This window comes from Tetrao urogallus (genome assembly GCF_951394365.1).
Source record: "Tetrao urogallus genome assembly, chromosome: 6".
NCBI classification, from domain to species: Eukaryota; Metazoa; Chordata; class Aves; order Galliformes; family Phasianidae; genus Tetrao; species Tetrao urogallus.
The window spans coordinates 24,708,406-24,724,631 of record NC_136819.1 but is presented as its reverse complement, the minus strand read 5'-3'; positions in this window follow the sequence as shown (position 1 = coordinate 24,724,631).

Genomic DNA, 16,226 nt, shown 5'->3' with positions numbered 1-16,226 from the left:
TGCCAGGATACGCAGTAGTCGATACCAAGAAATATTATGCCATTTTGAGGAACTACTGGGGTCGTTTCTGCAGCTCTACTAAGTTTCATCATGTAGCATGAACGATTTACTCGTGCAGCATATAATTCTCTAAGACTGAACTTTGGTTGTGATTCTCCATAATGACTTCAAAGAGGTAGAACACTTTTTGCAACAATAAAATCAGGGCTATAGAACCATACCAGACACACTATCATAACAATAATTGAGAGGAAGCGTTGTAATTTAAAGGTTCCTAAGGAGTTCTAAAGTTTTGTTCTATCTTTTCATATACATAGAATATTTATGGCAGCTAGCTGCCAGGTGATTCATTAGCTACATCTGGTGAGACTTCTGAATAGCCTCCCAATGAATTCTTTGAAAGAATCTGCTTGTATATGTGGCCTGCAAAAGGAACAAGTTAGCATTTCCCAGAAGCTGCACAGCTGCGCTTGGTGACTCTGTATGGTGCAAAGCTAACTGGAGCGTGAGGTTACACATTTCAAATCAAGGTACAATGCTTGTTTCTGCCAAAGACATCTGGAAATGCAGTCACATGGCTGCATGGATCAAGTTCTGTGTGCTCCATGAATCTTACGCTGTGAGCAGTTGCCTTCAATAAATTTGAGTCTTTTATTAAGACTTCTGGATGGTCTCAGTCTGTTCTGATCAAGTAATAACATAGCCTTGTTAAGAGCTGTTCTGCTGGGAAGGAAGCAGATCTCTATTAAATTCCTCAACTGTGAGCTATAGAAATGGTTATTATCCATGTTTTACAACTTCTTTAAGTGCACAAATGCAGTACTTTTCAATGACAGCTAAATTTGGGCTATCAAAACACCTGAAGGCAGTGTTACTCACTCTTAAAATCTGCTTCACCGCCTATAACGATAAATGTTTCTTTCAGTGTATGCTCTAGCCTGAACCCTTAACTGGAGAGCTGTTGTTCTCAACAACTGTCACTTTATACTCACGTAAACTCTGGAGTTATATTTGACTGCCTCATTATTAAAAACAAATAATTTTTTTAAAGACTTCGTTACCTAAATTACATTTAAAGAACTGCTGCTCTTTGACTGGAGTTCTGTCACTAAACACACCTTGTGCAAACACCCTTCCCATCTCATGTGTTTTCCATTATGTAACTTCACCTTTGCATTACTTCTAAGTGGCAGTTATTTGTTGTTGCATCAGTCTCAGAAACATGATTGATAATGGGACTACTCACTTCTGCCCTTCTGTTTGCTTTTTTTTTTGTGTTGACTTTTTTCTTGTCATAAAGCTTTACATTTGTGCTATGTATAACATAAATAGCATTAAGTTCTCTTGCTTCATTTAGCTAAGAATCCACCCCTAAGAGAAAAAAAATGCAGCTGTTGGTTACATTTTTATATATTATCTTTACAATGTATTTTTTAAATAAAAATGATGGGATTCACAAATAGGTATTATACAGACCTTGTTAGCATCATGCGAGTTGTAAGCTCACTTTTAAACTGCATTTGGCTTATCTTTTGAACTGGAAAGACTTCAGCTCTACTGAGTCATTGTGTGGTACTTTGTGCCTACTTGTCAAAAGATGTTTTTTCCTGGCACTGACTACTGCCCAACTGACCTGCTGGCACTCAGCAGTACAGTTTTTTAAGTAAAACCTGTTTTGAAAAGCAAACCACCTTAATTTAAACAAATAAAATGCAACTGTATTGTCAGCAGTCTGCAACAAACATTTACTAAGACAGTAATTTAAACCTAAAGCTCCAGTTTAAGTAATGTTTGAACTTTTCTTCCTGAAAGATTCGGCTTTCAATTTCACCCTGTCCCAGGCTCAAATTCTGCTGGAATCTACACTTAATGAATGAATATACAGTTTTACAGTGTGCAACCAAATCTCTAGCTAGGTATCTTGAGATGTGTAGCCAGGGCCAGGCTGGCTCAGAATGGATGAATTCTCTATTTAAACAAATATTTGCTTGAAAAGCAAGTCTCATGGTCAGGCCACAGCTGTCTTTATTCCTAAATGAGCTAACTGGCTGTTATCTTCTCTGGAACCTATAAAGAAAAGCAAGCAGAAAATGAAACAAATTAAGGTGAAGTGAGTTACTGAAGCAACAATCATACAATTAGTGTTTTATAAGCTAACATAAGAGTTAGCAATCTCTGAGAAGTTTTGGAAAGTTTACAGCAGTGTTAGTAGCCATGGCTTCTTCAACACAGTCCTCAGGAGGTGGTGTCCTACTGCTGTCTTATAGAGCTTCCCAAAATTGCTTCTAGCAGCAGTTGCAAGTACAGTTGTGCCTACCTACAGGTTGTGAAATATTGACTCTGAAGGAATTGTTGAAAAGTTTCAGTCACCAAAATAAACACTCCACATGCATGAGAAACAGTTTCCAGAGTATTAGTCCTTGTAGGCAAGCCACTTTACAAGCATCAGAAGCTCTCTGCTACTGTCTAAAACAACCTTTGAAGCTTTTATTGATAACTTGCCCATCTTATATTAAGTTGCAATAGAGTGACAATTATTCTTCGGTTGCATTCCAGGAAGCTGGAGAGCCTCTTGTGACAGAAATCTGCTGAAACAGCTGGATCCAAAGCAGCCATACAGCAAATGGGTGTTTATCTCAAATTGTTAAGCACTGACAAAGGTACAGCAATGTTTCAGAAGTGCAAGAAGCACCTGACTGAAGATGCAGTGTATTGCAACTTGGTTAATCTGTCTTTTGAACAAATGACACATCAAGTCTTCGTGCATTCTCAGCCTGTGCTGCTTTATTGCTAAAAAAATTTGTATACAGGTGCAGAGTTTCCAAGTTCATTTTTAAACAGTTCCTCTTTACAGCGTCAAAAGAATAAAATCTTATCTTGAAATCCTCAAAGATGCATAGATATAAAAGCAAGCTGCCTTTTGGAAAAAACATCAGAATTTGCAGGGAAACATTCTTTTACTGTTACCATGTAAAACACGTGCAATGCAAGTACACAGATCCTAGTGATACCAGCAATTCTCTCCACTAACCCGCGTGAGTAATGCCATCAGAAGTTCAGTATAAGAAGTCTTCTCTAACCTGGTTTGTAAGTATTAAGCTTATTTTTAACAATCTATAAACACCTCTCCTTTGCCGTTAGATCACATTTCTCAAAAGGAAGATGTCTTTACTGAAGTCCTAAAGTAGCTTACTCCCCAGGTTTTATATTGGAGAGGATAAGCATGAGCAATGGATTCAAGTGTTTGCTCATTACACAAAAGAAAACAAACATAACAGTGTTTAAAACCACATGAAATGTTCAAAAAAAAACAAAAACAAAAAAAAAAAAAACAAAACCAAAACAAAAACCCAACTCAGCATTAGGTGGCCACAATTAACTGCTGGGCTAAACTTGTTTCACCAATTCCATTTTTTCTTGAAGAAGTCGGCTCAAAGGATTTCATTTCATCTAACTTCGTACAGTAAAATAGTTAAATCTTCTCTTATAACATTCCTATATTTATTTGGCAATTCTTGTATATCTAGAAAGCATTCGTGAGAAAAACATGGCCCCATTGTAAACCCAAATCAGGGTGCTTTATGGATGGTTGGCTACAAAGTATGAACAGGAGTTAACTTGACACAATTCCTTCCTCCAAGACACCACCTCTTTCTGCTTATGAAAGAGGACCGAGCCTCTGTACATGGAGAAGTTTTCTGCACAAGTTAAGCCCACCTGCAAAATTAAGCTAAGCTAGAAGTATGGAATTCTGCAGTAACACGCCAGTATTCTACTTGAAAATAGCAAAAGCGTCGGTGACATCCGCTGTGCTGTGTTATTTTCAAACCACCAGCAGAAATCCACTGCATTATTCACTAAAGGACTTGGGAGATATTACTGAAAGCAGAATAAAAGTTTACAGAAAGATGGCACCCAAGTTCCCTTTTACTTAATAAGTGAAATAAAGAAAAAATATTATATTGCAACCTGTGTTGCAGAAGATAAAGACCTTCAGTGATCAAATCTCATTTTCTGTTTTTAAAAATCTCCTTTTCAAAGAACTTAAAAAATATACAAGATTACCAGTATTTTCAGGTTCGTTCCTGCAGATGCCATTATTGCTGGCTGGTACCAGTATGCTTCAGTACAGCTGCCTATGTGGCTAGAGAGTTACCTGAAAATACTGTCTATTAAAAAGCTATTCAACACCTGAAATATATGTACTGTGCTTATTAATTTCAGTCTTCTCCAAATAAGTTCTCTCACCACAGACAAGCTTATTACCTACTGTCTGGCAAACACTACACTCATTTTAAGTCTATTGTTTCTGTTACTGTTTTTTCTTTTTTTCCACCAGTTGCTCCCCCTGCACCATGTAAGAAACTCTGCACCCTTTTCTTTGCTACAGCTGCAGCAGGTGAGAAACCTCATCTCGCCCCTAAACATGCTTAGTTCATGCCCTGCTTTTTACATGCTCAGGGCACTAATATGAACCAGACAAGAGGTTATGAAGGCGAGTTCTGCTGATCCTGGTTCCTGATTTACAGTTTTGGTGCCATGCTTCTGACCCTATCTATACATTCTGCCCCCTTCTCTACAGAGGCAGCACATTCTCTAAGAACAAAAACAAAACAATCCCAAAATTTGAGAATCAAAGCAGGAAGTTCAAGCTATTGGTATATAATTTCCTATTGCTTCATTATGTATAAATGCATATCTCAATTTACTGGTAATAACTACATTACACTAGACATTGTGAATCATGCATAATTAGAATACTAGCTCTAAGATTTGGTTTGTGGGCCTGTGCCATTTTCCTTCAGTTTCTCCATGCAGTTCTTCGTGCCTAAGGCATCACAAACCGGACACCTTTTATTTGACCTGCAAACGTGCTCATTTGGAGGGGAAGAGGAGAGAAGCAGACAAGACTTACACGGGACACGCTAAACAGTAAGCTACCTTTTATCTTTAACCTCACGTGTTGTAAAGCCTTGGGAAATCTGTCTGCATTACAACCTGGTACGTAGGCTCAGAGACAGAAACACACTCCTTGCTTATGTCAAGTACACCTACACTTTCTCAAAACTCAGGAGAAAGTGCAGAGCAGAATGAAAGGGAACAAATTATGGTAGTGTTCTGCACTGTTAAATGAGACACCCTGGTTAGACTGCTGGCTTTTGTGTGCCAATCAAAGTGCTACAGGGGCAATATGCTGGATTGTTCACTAAAAGAAAAGCAATGGAATCTAACTTGAACTGCCATTATGCAGCTCTGTACCCGAACAGCAAGCTGGATGAAGCTCTGAAGGAAGCCCAGACTCCTTACTAAAGAAGCCATTATTTCTAAGACTGGTTATCCATCAAAAAACATTCTCTTCCACACTTTTTCATTTTCTGCTCAAAAACATACTGCCAGCTTTTGTTAACATAACCCTTGTATAACATGTTAGTGCCCTAAAGCACACTACAGTTTGTTCTCACTCACCATCAAGTAGCCTTTGCAAGCCTTTTATTTTTGTCCTACATTTGATAATTATGCTCAGCTGCAGAGGTTGCAATCTGTCAGGTTGCAGCTCCCAGCACAAGTACTGGCTAGACTTACTGCAGCAGCATCACTGGGCAAGAGACTGTACTTATATGTAGCTTTTGGGGTTGCTACTGCTAAGTGGGTGGTGTCAAGAACAACCTCAGTGGTGGTCACTACACTTTTGATATCTCACAGCGTTGTAGCATATAACACTGCTACTTAGTTTTAGAAGCAGTGAAGCAAAGGAGTTCAGTTTGGAACAAAAGTCATGCCATAACACAACTGAAAGGCAATGGAATTTCCTTTGCAGCTGTGAAGACTGATTTCCAGGATAGTATACGCTGAAGCCTGAACTGAGAAGAATATGCAGATAGCTTGCCTAGCTACAAGTCTTGATTCCCTCCCCTTCTCTAAGTTAATGAGACCTTGAAAATTTCTATTCCGCCACAAAGTTCATACTTCTGAAGCCTAAACATGACCATGTTTTCATTGTTAATTTGCTGCTATGTAAATGTACTTGCCAATCACAAGCAATTTGTAATTTATTTAATGCAGTTGGATCACAAAGCTTCCAATGTTATCAATAATTCAACAGCTGGAATTTAAGCTGATTTTAACTTCCCAGATCAGTTATCCTTTCATACTCATTACATATGAACCAATTTAGACATGTTTATGCTTATCTTGGTTACTTTATACTGTTAAAACGCTCACAGCCATTAGCAATCCCACTACCAACTTATGAAGAGCCAAAAGGCTTCATTCTAGGTCACCTCAGAACATTCAAAGCCTCCCTCCAGCTGGAAACTGCATTCCAAATTACTTCAGCTTTCTAGAATAAATCTAGCCAGATAGATCTAAGCTTCTGATGCAGTAATTCTGTTCAGAATACAGTACCATCTGTGGGCCATATAGTCTCCACACACTTCTGTACCTGCACTGAAATCACAGTCAGCTATGGATGCTTTAGAACTCCTGTGGCTCCTTTATGTAACACTTCTACAGCAAATGCTTTGCTGGGTGCAGAGGCTACAGCTGTAGATCAATATCCCTTTCTGTAACCAGAGGCTTCACAGTGCTTGCCTTGGCTAGACTTCAAGCACTAACAGAAACCAATGGTCTGAAACAGAATGTTTAGCAAGTCTAAAATTATTTTTGCTGTACAGTAACATTTTTAGAATCCTGAAAATCTCCTTTGGAGTATACAAATACTCTCTATTTTATTTTATTTTTTAAGACCTGTCATTCATATAAAGATCGGTCTTTTTAAACAAAGAAGTACCTACAATAAAATTCTAATTTCAGAAAGTTTCTTTCCACAGTCCAGTATTTGGAAGGGTCTAGTTTCCCTTCAGAGGCAGAGCAAGCACTGGACTACGAAAAATGAAAAAGAAACAGGGAAACTTCAGCTATCTGAAAAGATATTTCAGAAAACACTGCCTGCTTTTTCCCAGCACTCACTGACAGTGCTTCAGATACGTGACACAGCTCAACAGTAGTATAAGGTTAATGAACTAAGTATTGAAGTGCCAAATTCCCTCCAATGAGAGGAACACTAAGAGGAATTCACCCATCTTAGGGAAAGAGACTTTTCACCCAACTCCCTGCAGCACAGAGCGCCACAAACTTATTTGGTTATTACCCACCTACTCTACTGTACAGCCTTGCTAATGCAAGTTATTTACTATCACATGCAAAACAGTTATTGCTACTAAAGTTCTATTTTCTTATTAAATCATCTTATGGCTTTGTTTGCATCAGGGATTCTTCCCCCTACGTACTGTGCTATTTTGCATTCCAGTTTCAGAGGTATTTTTTTCAATTGATTCTCCCAAGCACTAAACTACTTTATTCAATGGTGCAACTACTTCTGTTCAGAATTGAACCTAAATGAGCACAAGTCCCCCAGAACTCTGCTGTAAATGGCCCAACCACCCAATTTTCCTGGCAAAGCATTGGATGCAGAGAGACAGGGGGGATGTTGTTATCTACACTAATTCTGCAAGGATTACTGGTTTTGCATCAAAGAACATGCTACTTGATTAATTACTTTAGAGATATATCCTATTAAAATTACAAAACCGAGCCACCCGTTCCATCCCCCCTCCTAATGGCCATTTACAGGCAGGTCTCAGGAAAAACAAGATGCAGTATCCTCTCTAAACCGACAAGAGAATTTTGTTCTCGTAAAGAGAGAAGTGTGTGAAGAGCAACACTGGCACCAAATAAAAGATTTTTTTTCCTAGGAAATCAGAGGATGCCATCCACAGAGCACTACACACCTCAGGAATCACACCAGTCTCTTATCTGACCAGCCCAAGCTGCCCACTGAGTGCTAAATCAGTTCAACTTCCCCGGGTCTAAGTTTTCCTTCTGAAAAAAGCAGAGGGAGAAACGTAAGTTATTAAAATTGAGATTAGAGCTGGAAAGCAATGCTGGGAGTTACCCAAAATACGAGATACTGAATCCTCAATAGGTGGGGAATCTACGATCCATAGGCTAAATATTGCCTGCTGAACAGATACAGGCTGCAATGTTGATTTTCAACAGCCCTTAACCCTACTACATTCTCTCTTATTAAGATGTGTGTAAACGCAGGATCCACCAAAGGTGTTAAAAGATTCAATAGGACTTCAGAAAAGAAAAAAAAAACCAACATATCCATTATTGCACAAATTGATTAAGTCTTCTATGTAAAATTGGCAGATAGCATTTTGCTACCAGCAACTAAATGAGAGTAATGTATTGTTTATTGTAATTACATAATCAGATTCGAAATATATGTATGTTTTTAACTTAACAGATTTTGTAAATAATATTAAGGTAGCAGAGAGGTGCAAAAAATGTATGCTAACTCTTCAACATATTCATAATTCTGATAATATCATATGATGGGTTATACTAAAACTGAAAATGCTGCTCAGAGAAGAAAACACCTTCAACAGAGACTAAAAAGAAAAGGATAACCTGTGACAGAGATGAGAACTTTGGATGCTTACGTACACTAGTTTACAAAGATACACTGAAAACAAAACACTAATGATGATTCTATGAAGCCCATTTCTAACGATAGCATTGTCAAAGGGAGGATACTGCATACTTAGACCATGTTTGTGATATTTCTACTATATCCTTTCTATTGTTAATTACATTATCATCACGGTTTATTAATAAATTTGTCACTCTGAAATTGTAAAAATACTACTAGGCTCATGCACTGATCCTAACATGGCACTACAGTTTGCTACAAAGCACTAATGCTTATGGAACTATACACATCTCAAAATGGAAGACATTGGTGATTTTGTTGTTTTCAAACAACTTGTAACATCATTTTGTCCACAAGTATTAAAATATATATATGTATATATATATATGATCTATTGCACATGCCCCTTGTTTCTGTAATCTTTCACATAGGAAGATTTCCAACCAACACAGAGAAAAAGTGGAGCAAGAAAAAGTAAGTATGTTGAGGCAGCATTTCCTAACAGCGGCTTTATAAGAGGCTGCTGGAAAGGTATGGCAGTGGGGTCTTCTGGGCACACATTATTGGAGTATTACTTCTGCGAAAGCCACAGATCTTCAGCCCCACTAAAAGTATTATGTTCTAAGCTACAACTTGAAAACTAACGTTGTTCCATTGCCAGGGTTAGAAGTCAGTTCTATTTTTTTTCTGTTACAACACAGGGTTCCAAAACGTTGAGGGTTATTCTTACAGAAGTGGAAAGGGCTGAAAGCGTCTACTCTCTAGTCAGAAAGATCTTTAAGGTTTTGTTCATACCCACAGAAGAAAAAATTTCATTCCTGTCCCCCAGTATTTTGTTATCAAGCTATGCGAGAATCTACTGCTAGCTCTAATGTCAGAAGGATGAGTATGGGCAAGAGGAAGTAAAAAAGTACCAAGATTCAGAATCAGATGATTTTTATACCAGACACTTTTCAACATATAATCCTAAGATATTAACAGTATTTTCCATCAGTTAGAGATGGATCCTGCTTCTACAGACATCTACTATGGTAGATGTTTCCTATTGGTTTCAACATAAGAAGGTTCTAAATGAAAAATGTGCTTTTCTAGATGCATCTAGTACCAGAAAATTCAGATCACATTCAACGAAGAAATCCTATATTCTTAAAAGAAATCAGGCCAAGTTGGTGGTTGCCTCAACAGGATTAATGTAACTCATCTAAACTAATAAAAGGAACACAGCTTATCACAATGTTGCATATAATTTAAGTGCACCTCTGCTCATTACAGTGGGCATAATTTTGATACGCAGTGTCTTAACCACCCTGCTTAGCTTACATGTTTCCATGTATCAGACCCAAAAAAACGGGAAGGGCTTTCACTAAATCTTACTGTTACAATGCAAGTCTAAACACAGATCTAACCTGACTCTGAGGAACAGGATCAGTACCAACATCTGTCCTTCCTCTGCCATGGAAACTTGGTCCCCATAAAATTTCACCACATTTTATGTTTCAGAACACCACCCTTGCAATTTATCAGTAAGGTTTAAGAAAGATTTCAATTGTTGGCTTTTCCAGCCATTTTCAGTCCGTCTGGCTCTCTCCAGTAGTCTTCTGAAACAAAAGACAAAACAAAACACCCCACCCAACCATGCTATTTTTCCCCAAAACATAGTACTAGAGCCTATACCCCTTATTTGATCAAGATTTAAAAATATTTTAAGCTAAATCATATTTTGTAATGTTTGGATTAAGGTGCACTAAGAAATCCAGACTTGAAAAGGAGATTATTTTTTGTCAGGAAATCTTACTTGCCATATCCAATAACACAACAAGGAGCGTGTGAACAGTGTAAGATCCCACCTCAAAATGATTGAAAATATCTTATTTTATCACAAACAACGGAGACAGAGAACCCAGTGTAAACATAAGAACAACAGATAGCGCCTTAATTTGGGAAGGAATAAGAGGAACTAGAAAAAGGCCCACTCTAAGCATTTCTGCTATCTCTCAACTCGTACCTCTCATATGGCTGAGCTCATTCTGGGCCTAGACGATGGAAACACACAAGCCGTCTCAGTTCTCAGTCGCAAAAGAGTTAAGAATTTGATTCCATCAGCAATATGAAAAAGCTGAATCTGTGTCATGGAAGCCCAGGGGGTAAGCTGCAGCTTTATACCTTGGGTCTCTTCCATCTCATCAGAAGTTAATTTCTTTAATAAAGAAGTTCTGTCACATCTTTTCAACTGTAGAATGGTTTTGTTCCTTTTGCTGCTAAGGATCCATAAAAAGCCCAAAGGAGGGAATGATTAATGTGAACTTAATCATTATCTTGTAACCCTAGAGGTTCTTAAAGCTTCATTTTTCTTTGCTAAAAATGAAGTGGTGCAGAGTAATTTCTCCTTCTGCTCAAAGTTCTTCATAGCCAGAACTTATGTGGGTTTACACACGCAAATATACATTTTGATCACAGATTGGGATGATGCTGTTACACACTACAGACAAGGTGATTCTGCACTTGTTCCTATGCATTAGCTGCTTTGTGTGAGTTAACATCAAGACATTTATCTACAGAGTCAAGCCAGGATCCTGAACTACAGAATACCTGTTATGTGTGGGACTTCTCCAGTTGCTTGGCAAGTTTCTTCCTCGTAACAGAGCAGAAAGTATGTCCTGGTTTCTCTCTGCATACATGGCAATGCATACAGATACTTTATATGTAAGGAATTTCAATATGACACAGTGAAGAACTTAATCTTCTGAAAATGAGGAAGATATCAGTGAAGAACACCAGCTTCCACTTGCATCTGATTGCAAAGTTTTTTCTTATTTTAAAACAGAGTGCAGACAGCCGAATGAAGAGCTGGCGCTGAAGACATTTCTTCAGGTAAACTAATGCTGACTTCTGTTACTTTGCTTTTGAGTTCTGATGAAGCAGTAGGTTCCTTCTGTAGGAGACGTAATCTCAGGAATCAAATGTTGGGTAAGATGGCTGACACAAGAAGGGAAGAGATCTTTGTTCATCCAGCTCCATGAAAGTGAAGGACAGGGTTTTGTTCACTAAAACAGAAACAGCCTGTGAGCAAGCAAAAGGACAATCATCTTAAATGCTAGGAGAGGATCTGGAATTCCAAAATGAAAAGGAAGAAAGGTAGTTTAGGAAACAGAATAAAACATACTTCACATTAATACAGTCACTGGTTCATTAATTTTTTTTTCTAATGGACAAAAATAGTTGGCTTCAGATTGCAATTATCCCTTGTTCTATAAGACCTTATATACCTCATTTGGATGTCCATAAACTGGCTAATGATATACTACAGAAATACTGAACTACACACTTACTCAGAAGCAGTGCATCCGAAAGTACACCAATGTTAAAAAGCTATGAGACTTCTCAACTGTGGCTCTGACATATACTATGACAATGTTGAGATAGTACTGGAATGCACAGAGAGAATAAAGTTTGCTATAGCAGGTCCCAACTCAAAGAGACACTCTAAAGTGTTACCTAATTAATGACAAAATTGTCAGTGCTGTAGCGGGAAAAAAAAGCACTTATGACAGCTGTAAAATCACAGATCAGGTGGTTGTTTTTTTTTTTTACTCATTTTCTCCACACTTGTCCACAGCATAGACATAGTTCGCCAACTGCCATCTTGTCACTGATCTCCTGGCCTTTCGTCAGTGACACACCCAGAATTACCTAGTCACAGAAGCTGTTAAAATATGTTTGTTTTTTTTCCTTTAAGGTTGACGTCAGCCTGGATTAGAAGGTAACATGAGTACAGTCCTGCATTCTCCTATTCAACAATGAGAGATGTGAAAAAGGAAGCGTTTTTTCTCTCTACTTTCTTTCTCAGATATAAGAGCATGAGGATACGTCACGTTTTCTAACTTTTCCCACCCCTCCCTTTCCCCGGTCTGTCCTTGTGTGCCTTTCTCATATTACTCTAATTACCTTACTCCTTTAATTGTTCAGAAACAATCTTCAGGTAATAATTTTCAACTCCTATATTAGAAGTAGCGAGTAGGCCATGAAAATGGCAATACAGCACACGGCCATCACCTTTCACCTTCTTCATGAGGCACGCAAATATTTCAGCGGATCATGAGCTTGAGTATCCACGCCCACAACTGATGGGAAAGTCTTATTCTTATCATGAAGGTGAGGAAAAACAGACCTGCAGAGATGCAAAAAACACGCCAAAGATTTATAGCTAAGCTGAGAATGGAATCTAACAGTCTGTTATATATCTTAACTACCAGAATATGCCTACTTCATTTACAGGGAAAAATAAACAAATCAAAATTCTAGAAGTTGATTGTCATACTCAGACATTTTGAATTCGTTTTCTTTTACTTGATAATTGACATTTGGTGACATTACTGTTCTTCCAATCCTTCTGTTTAACAAATCTACCTTTAAGATAACTACTCTAAGATAATGGAATGACACAGTTGCTGTCTCAGAAGAGTAAAATGACAACATGGATAAGGTACTTAATAACTTCCAAAGCATTTATTCCTGTTAGCATATACACAGTTAAATCAAGGTTTACTACAAGCAAAGCCCAAGTTGAAATCGATGCTGAGACAAAATTCCAGTTCTCTAAAAGGATTCTAAGTTTTTTCTTAAAATCTCACTAACTGATGCATTCAGTAAGGGAAAGAAAGAAAAAAGGGGAAAGAAGGGAAGGTAGAGAAAGAAGGAAAGGAACAAAAAACCTGGTAAGTTTAGTATTTTATATTTAGTACCTACATAATCTTTTGGTTCGCTCACCACTATTTTTCAACACAACATTCTCTTCAGAGAATCTAGAGAGAGAGATGAAAAATTAAATGAAATTTACATCTAGGAAGCTATTCAGATAACAGATTATTATTTGCACAAGACACAGAAGATCATCTACATCTTCAAGGAACTAGTTAACACTTTGAGGCCTTTTACATTAAACACGAGGTTACTTTTCAGATGATCACTGCTACCGCCTTCTTTCAGTGTAAGGGAAAGGACGGTTAAGTGAGTCAGAGCTAAGTACGGAAGACCCAGGATGGGTAACTTTAACAGGATGGAGTGGGAAGCACATGCCCAAAACATACCTGGAAAGCTTTGGTCCAGAAACCATTCTGCTTCCTGAACTAAAACCATGTGTGTAATTCCTTCCATAGAATACAGTATAAGCAGTACTGAATTACCTTTTCCCTGGAATCTGCTTTGCTGATAACAGCCCACAGCCCATATTCATCTCATTATATCTGGAGAATTAAGTATACACCAACGCTCACATTAATTGATTGTATATATTTTGAAAATAAACAACAGTTTATAGTAAGCTATGACATGTGTCAATTTCATAGGAACTGAGGAGGACACAACAATTTCAGCCTCCAGTAAGGCAAGGAACTCTTGTATAAATATAAGCCACTATAGCAAGGAGTCAAAATACCTTTTCTCAAGGATGCTGAGCCACCAATTACAAGTGTAGTTGGTTGCTCTGAACACACCTCTCAGACCACACAAAACTACTGGCAGCCTCACCAAAGTATTCCTGAGCTTTCACCCTCCTGCACAACACAGCGCCACTCTCGGTATTTCTGCAAGCAGCAGAGACCGGCACCTCCAGAAAATCTGCACTGAGCAGATGATCCCTAGCACTGGGCTTCAGGCTGCTTGGACCATCGTCCTGTTGTCAGTTCTGACTCTCCTGATTTGAGCCCCCCACAAGAACTTGACAAGTACTGTGCAGCTTCAAGAGGCTGAGGAATCAGTAGTAACTGATTACCAAAACAATTGATTTAATAAATAACAGTTATCTAATTCTCCAAGCTTACTTATCAAGCAAATGGAAACAAGACATTGTCCAAGATTGGTCTTTGAGAAGTTGGGTTTTCCTTCACTCGTCCTAAACCTACAACTTCAGAAAGTCTTTTTACAAAAAGGCCACAGGTGACATAAAGTAATTCATGCAAAATAATGTCGCACCCAATACTGATTATTTATTTTAAGTTCACTGATTTTGGATACCCCAGTTTTTAACCAGTCTTCTTGATATGCTTTCTATCTGATTTCCATAGGTGATGTGGGAGAAGGTTCACAACAGCATCAAAAGAACTTGCTAATGCAACCAGATATAAATCAAGGCTATTTAAAATTAGCAGGCACTGAAACTGACAGTGACAGCAGCAACTCCGTAATTAAAATCTATGGGAAATGCAGGGAAAAAAGTTATTTTTCTTGTTTCATACATTACCCTGAACATATAATCTAGAACAAGAAATACCTGTGAAAACTCAGCATTATATATGTAGATTCTTTCCTGTTAAACATTTCAAAACTACTATTTTACAGAGTTTTGACCTATTGCCCACTGATATTCCTTTCACTCTACTGTAACTAAAGGTTAATTTCCATGAACTCTGGGGGGGGGAAAAAGGTCAATCTATTGACATAACCAGCACACCAGAAGTAGAACGGACACTAAAATGAAGAATATACAACTGCGTAACCTGAGAAGTTTATGAGGAAGACTTAGAAACAGGCTTATGGAAAAGGGTCACAGAGATAAACAGTCAAAAGTTATATTTGATGGAGATATGTGAAAATGCATAAAGCAAAATTAGCACTTAGGATACCATGTCCATTGAGGACTTTCCAATAGCTTAAAGTGCCAAATGTAACTAGAAAGCTGATAATGACAAAAGCTTATATTACAAAACAAGAAGTAGCATAATCATAATATATATATGCATATATACATACCATCACAGAGCAGGGACAGGGCTCTCAGAAGGGCTTGCATTATCAGCACCTTAGTTAGTAGGTCCTCGGGTGCATCCTTCTGCAATTTCAGGAGACATCCCATCTGGCAAGAGAAAACAGTGACAATTCACAGAACGGGACAGGGTGAAGAGACAGATCACTGTCAGCTCCAAAAGGATACACTGAGTGCACCAACAGTACAGAATAGACAACACGTTGGGAGTCCATAGGACATAAGAACTTGCCAGCTGATGTCCCTTGTCCTCTGCAAAAGATCCCTGACTGCTAGACAGATGAAGTAAGCCATACTCTTGCCATACTCCCTTGGCTGCTGGACAGACATCTCAGGCAGTGCACACATCCAGCTGTTAATTAGATTCCAAGCCGAAGTCACTGTAACCTGTTTCTATTTAAAATAAATTTACCCTCACCTCCTCTGAGGTTCCTAAGGATATTTCCTATCTTTTTGGTACACTGCTACTTCCTACAGCAGTAGATAAAATAGGCAACGCTGTTTCACAGCTGCAATTTCTATACATATCATAGTGACGGAATAGATAGGTCCTATGGTTCTCTACTTTTCAAGCAAAGAAACATCCCTGGTTGCACATCCTATTTTAGGGAAACTGTTTGTGCCTTTGCATCTTCCATTCAGGTAACCATCAGCACTGCTTTCAATCATCATTTCTTTTCTAGTTTTACAGGATGAACATGGGAGGTGTTGAAGAGATACTTCAGACTCTTCACAGACTTGGTCAGAAAGTTCAGCCTTAGTCGGCCCCTAATTTTTGACATCCCAATGAGAGGTGTAAGATGCACAGCCTAGGCACATATTGCATGGGCTCACAGCACCACAAGCAAGACCGTAAAGCAGTGCCATCTGTCAATGTGGCATACACTAGGGTAATTTCTTTTTCTAATTTATTTTTGTACGACTTCTGAAAGTTCTCGAGCATTCAAAGCAATTAAGAATATATACTAA